We start from the raw sequence: 6,390 nt of genomic DNA, 5'->3' as shown, positions 1-6,390 counted from the left end.
ATTGTTAAAAGGTGACAACACAGAGGGCTTGTATCTCTGACTTAACAAATTTGTCCTATAAAATCTGTATAGGATACTAATTAAAAGCTTAAATTTGAGAGTCAGACTTTCACTCAAATCCTGCCGAGGTATGAGTATGGCATGTCACTTAATATCTCTAAGCTTCAGTTTTCTCATCTTTAAAACAAGGATGCAAATACTGTGCCTATCTCATAAGGTTATAAGACGAAGGCATCTAGCACAATGCTTAGCAAATAATAAACAACTAATACATGTGAGTTATCAATATCCTTTTATATACATCTTGAACCTAGACTTCTTGGGAATAAACATTTCTAAATTTCTCATTCAACAAAGTATGTAAATTTCAGCAGTGTTATTTCAGGCCTCTCAGATTAGGACATGATTTACTTTTATTTCTGTAACAGTATGTTTCCCAAGAGTAAAACTGAACTATACTTCTTGAAAATATGTTTCCTATTGTTAAATCTAATTTTATCTATCTTTGTACTTCACCCAAATATACTTCCATTTAATGTTTATAAATAAATGTAAAGCAGTGAGCATACAGATAAATGTCATTGTTATGTGATTTGATAGAAAATTCAGTAAAGCAAGTCCCCATCAATAGATTTTATGCAACCATGTCTGCCAGTCAACTATATCCATATCTGATATCATATTGGTTTATAAAAAGATTTTTGAGTGGTAAAATCCTATGGAGAGAGGACACAATACAAATATTAATAGAGAAATATTTCTAGGTGTTTGGATCAGCAACATCATATCCTGGGGACTTGCTGCAAATGCAAAATTTCAGGCCCCACCCACAGCTAATGGATCAGAAACTCAGGGGTCAGAGATCAGCAATCTATAGGTTGACAGACCCTCCAGTTGATTCTGACACACACAAAAGTTTGAGAATCACTTGTCTAAACTCTAGTCAATATGGTTCCCTGCTTTAAACACCCCTCACTGCAGCTGCATAATACCTGAGGGGCTGCACCTGCAGATGATAAGGAACCTAGAATTCTTGGTCCCTGCCATGTGATTACAGTTCAACAATAGATAATTCAGAAAAGACCTATTACTACAGCTGAAAGAAACAAGAAACGTCAAAGTCACGTGCCACTGATACTGGGTTGCCACATTTTCTTTGTATATGAAGGATAGCTTATTTTTATTGTTCTGGGAAAACAGATGAGGATCACATCACCAGGATGCTCATCCAGGAGATGAGCATTTTACATATGATATGTTATTTATTGGGAGACACAAGTCCTGAACCTTCATTGTAGCTCCACCTGCTGTGGTACTTTGCATATAGAAGTCTCTTGCTGAGAGTCATTCATGGAGGTGATCAATGTTCACATAATTATGTGCTCAATATTCATACATTTATAATAAAAATATGTATATCTCTTACAAGAAACCAAACATTCTGAGCTCATATCCTAAGGGAAGCCATGAACCTGAAATACAATAACCCTAAAATTTAAAAGCAATAAAAGTTTTATTTTTCTTAAGGAATAACTGTTGGTTATTACTGTTGGTCTCAATTTTTAAAAGAAATTTATTTTTTTAAATAAAATATAGACTTTAGAATCAGAGAATTGGCAGAGATTTTTAAAAAAGCGTATAAAGATGGAGCAAAAATTCCAGTCTCGGTTTCGTCAATGTGGGCGCTAATAAAAGCAGCTCTTGAGCCATTTCAAACAGATGATGAGGCAGATTCGGATGAGGAAGAGGACAAGTGTAAAAAACCAACTTCAGATTCTGAATGTGAGGAACAGGAAACAGAGGAAATTAAATAAAAGAAAGGGAAATTGAAAAAAAAGTATGTTTTACTAGCCCACCTGCTGAATTAAGTGAAAGGCCACCTCCTCTCTCTCCCCTTAATGGGTGAGAAGATGAATTAGCTACAAAACTTACTGCTCCTGTAGTTGCAGCATTAAAATCTGGAGCAATTGGTGGTGCTATACAAAATTCTATTCAAAAGGCCAGAGCTGAGGGAGACCTTGAAGCATGACAATTTCCCGTAACTATAATCCAGCAGCGAGGACAGAATATAGCTAATTGGACCACCTTTCCTTTTAAGCTGTTAAAGGAATTCAAGCAAGCCATTAGTCAATATGAGCCAAACTCTCCTTTTGTGCAAAGTTTATGAAAAAATGTTTCTCTTGATAATCGATTAATACCACATGATTGGGATACTTTAACAAAATCTATTCTCACTCCATCTCAGTACTTGCAGTTTAAAACCTGGTGGGCTGATGAAGCTCAAACTCAGGCAAGGGAAAATACACAAGCACAACCACCTGTGCCTGTTTCCTTTGAACAGGTAATGGGAGTCGGACCCGACTGGGGTCGATTAGAAAATCAAGCAGTAATGGAGGATGTTGCCATTGTTCAGCTGCGCTCTGTGTGCTTACACGCATGGGAAAGGATAAATGTTACAGGGGAAAAATATCCTTCTTTCAGTTCTGTCTGACAAGGATCTAAAGAATCATACTGATTTTATTGCTCGGCTCCAAGAGGCTGTGTATAAAACCATAACTGATAAAACAGCTCAAGATTTGTAATGCAGCTTCTTGCATACAATAATGCTACTGCAGAGTGTCAAACTGCTATTAGACCCCTGAGAGGGAAGGCTTTTACCTGGATATATTAAGGCTTGTGATGGCATTGGAGGTAACTTACATAAGGCTACTCTTTTAGCTCAGGCTATGGCTGGATTAAGAGTCAGAAATAATATGCCCCGTTTCTCAGCCTCTGGCTTTAATTTTGGGCAATTTGGACACACAAGAAAGGAATGTAGAAAAGGAAATCAAAAGGCAAGAGCTACCATCAAACAACAGAAAAGTCCCAGTGTATGTCCCCGTTGTGAAAAAAGCCATCACTGGGCAAGTCAATGTCATTCTAAAATTAGCAAAGATGGACAACCTCTCTCAGGAAACAAGAATAGGGGCCGCCTCAAGCCCCTCAACAAACCGAGGCATACCCAGCACAGCCAGTTCCCTTACAAATGTACAACAATTGTCCCCTGCCACAGCAGGCAGTGTTGTCATAGACCTCTGCAGCACAATTCCCCTCTCCTTATTTCCTGGGGAGCCACACCAAAAAAGGTCCCTATGGGAGTTAGGGGACCCTTACCAACAGGAACAGTTGGTCTATTACTTGGAAAGTCTAGTTAAATTTGAAAGGTGTCACTGTGCATACGGGAATAATTGATTCTGATTATACCGGAGAAATTCAATTAGTTACTAGTTCCTCAACTCCGAGGTCTGCTTCCTGAGGAGAAAGAATTGCTCAGTTGTTGCTGTTACCTTACTTAAAACTAGGAACCAGCACAGTGAAGAGAACAGGAGGCTTTGGTAGTAGGAAAGGCTGTATACGGGTTAATCAAATGTCTGACAAAAGACCTATTTGCACAGTAACTATTCAGGGAAAAGATTCTGAAGGACTACTAGATACTGGAGCTGATGTCTCTATTATTGCTATAAATCAATGGCCCTGACACTGGCCTAAGCAAAAGGCATCCATTCACACTGCTGGAGTAGGAGCTGCCTCAGAAGTTTTTCAAAGTTCCTTGATTTTACCATGTCAAGGGCCGGATGGTCACGAAGGGACAATTCAGCCTATCATTACACCTATTCCTGTCAATTTATGGGATAGAGACATATTACAACAATGACGTGCTGAAATATCTATTCTTATGGATCAATATAGTAGTAACAATAGACAAATGATGAGAAATATGGGATATCGCCCACGGAAAAGGACTAGGAAAAGACAAACAAGGCCAATCAGAACTTTTAGAATTAAAAGGACAAACAGATCAGACTGGATTAGGGTGTCATTTTTAGGAGTGGCCATTGTTGAGCCTCCAGCTCCCATTCCTCTTGTTTGGCTAACTGACAAACCAGTTTGGGTGGACCAATGGCCGCTGAAACAGGAAAAACTGAGGCTTTAAAAGAGCTGGTGATAGGAACAATTGCAAAAGGGTCATATAGAACATACTTTCTCCCCTTGGAATCCTCCTGTATTTGTCAATAAGAAAAAGTCAGGGAAATTGAGAATGTTAACAGATTTAAGGGCTGTTAATACTGTAATTCAACCCATGGCTGCAGCAGAACAATGCCTGACAGGACGGAAGGAAGGTAAAGGGGGCTGTACAGGATATGTGGTGGAGGGATGCACACGAAGGGAGCTGGGAAAAAGGAAAGATAATTATTTGGGGAAGAGGATTTGCTTGTGTCTCTCCAGGTGACAATCAGGTGCCAGCGTGGGTGTCCACTAAACATCTGAAGATTTATCATGAGCCACAGCATCTAGGGGACCACCTGTACAGTGCAAATTAAAGGTTTGAAAAGCCTCTATTTGCTTTCCCTATGCCTTGTGTTAAAAGGGGCCTGTTTCTCATTATTAGTGGCCTCCCGGCTACATACACAAAAGTTTTTGCTTCTGTTTCAGTAGATTTAGTAAGGTGGGGGTGAGGGTATGCTTGTGTTTTTGCAGGATATGACTGAACTGTGTGGATGCCCTCAAGATGTGTACGACCATGGAACAGGAGACTGGAGGGACCCATGGATCCCAACCATGGACCGGGTTCCCCCAGTACAAGCCATGAGCCAGTTGAATCTGAATGTGAAGATGGAAGGAAGACCGACCAGAGTCACAATGCTTAATGGACCAATGCTTTCTAACTCAGCTCCTCTCTACCCTGAATACAAGAGACCCTAATAGTTAGGCAGGAATATCACTGCCCCTGTTCAGCATGAAGAAATTACAGAAGATGGACCTTCATCCTTCTACAACCCCTAGGATTAAGGGTCCTCTTGTAAAAGGGAAAGGAGAGATATGTGTGAAGCATTCAAACCAGAGTGACTCCAGTTTGAATAAGGGCTAAGAAAAATGAAGCTGGATCACCAACTAGCAATTAGCGCTGCACAGCCTGCAATTGCCTTGCTCAATTAAAAGAGGCCACCTTTTATGCTAGTAATAATGATAGTAATAATGATACCTCCTCTTTTACAAAAAAGAGAAGGGAGGCATGTTGGGAAAAAGCTGAGTGTTGGAAAAAAAAACTGAGGCAGCACTTGCATGTCTGACATAATGCCCTCTGGAATGTGTCTACACTTGCTGGCTCCTTGCTTCTAGCCCTCCTAGGCTCCTAGATCAATTGTATTCCCATTATCTCAAGTAGCAGAAGATGTTCCATATAAATGCTAAACCGTCACAGCTGTAGATCGTGTGCCTGCCCTTTTGACCCCCACATTCTCACCAACTGTTTCTTTGTTAGATTACCAATAAATAGCGTGGGCTCCCAGAGCTCGGGGCCTTCACGGCCTCCACAATCGCGATGGCCCCCTGGTCCCACTTTATTTCTCAAACTGTCTTTTTCTCAATCCTTTGGCTCCGCCAGACTTCGTCACCCCCACAACCTAGTGTTGGGTCTGATCACTCCAACAATGCACCACCACGCCTAGCCAATTTTTGTATTTTTAGTAGAGATGGAGTTTCACCATTTGCCCAGGCTGGTCTCAAACCCCTGACCTCATGTGATCCACCCCGCTAGGCCTCCCAAAGTGCAGGCATGAGCCACCAAACCCAGCCTAAACTTTACTTTTTAGATCAATTTTAGGTTCAGAGCAAAACCAAGCACAAAGTAGAGAGAGTTTCCATATCCGCCTTCCCTACCTCCATACACAGATACAACCTCCCCTATCAATATGCTGCACCACAAAGGTATATTTGTTACAAGCAATGAACCTATATTAACACATCATTATTACCTGAAGTCCACAGTTTGTGGGGTTTTTTTGTTTTTTGTTTGAGATGGAGTCTCCCTCTGTCACCCAGGCTGGAGTGCAGTGGCGTGATCTCAGCTCACTGCAACTTCCACCTCCTGGGTTCAAACAATTCTCCTGCCTAAGCCTCCTGAGTAGCTGGGATTACAGGCACCCGCCACCACACACAGCTAATTTTTGTATTTTTAGTAGAGATGGGGTTTCGCCATGTTGGCCAGGCTGGTCTCAAAACTCCTGACCTCAGGTGATCTGCCCACCTCAGCCTCAAAGTGCTGGGATTACAGGCTTGAGCCACCACGCCTGGCCCACAGTTTGTGCATTGTACCTAAGGGTACAACTGCTGGATGTCATGTAAGAACAAGTTTAGTTTTGTAAGACACTGCCAAACTGTCTTCCAAAGTGGCTGTATTATTTTGCATTCCTACCAGCAATAAATGAGTGGTCTTGTTGCTCCACATACTCACCAGTACTTGGAGTTGTCAGCATTTTGGATTTTGATCATTTTAACAGGTGTGTAGTGTTATCTCATTGTTATTTTAATTTACAATTCTCTAATGACATAGGATATTCAATATCTTTT

Source organism: Symphalangus syndactylus, chromosome 4, assembly GCF_028878055.3.
Source record: "Symphalangus syndactylus isolate Jambi chromosome 4, NHGRI_mSymSyn1-v2.1_pri, whole genome shotgun sequence".
In the NCBI taxonomy this organism is placed as follows: Eukaryota; Metazoa; Chordata; class Mammalia; order Primates; family Hylobatidae; genus Symphalangus; species Symphalangus syndactylus.
The sequence above is the reverse complement of the archived record's forward strand: the minus strand, read 5'-3'. Positions refer to the sequence as shown.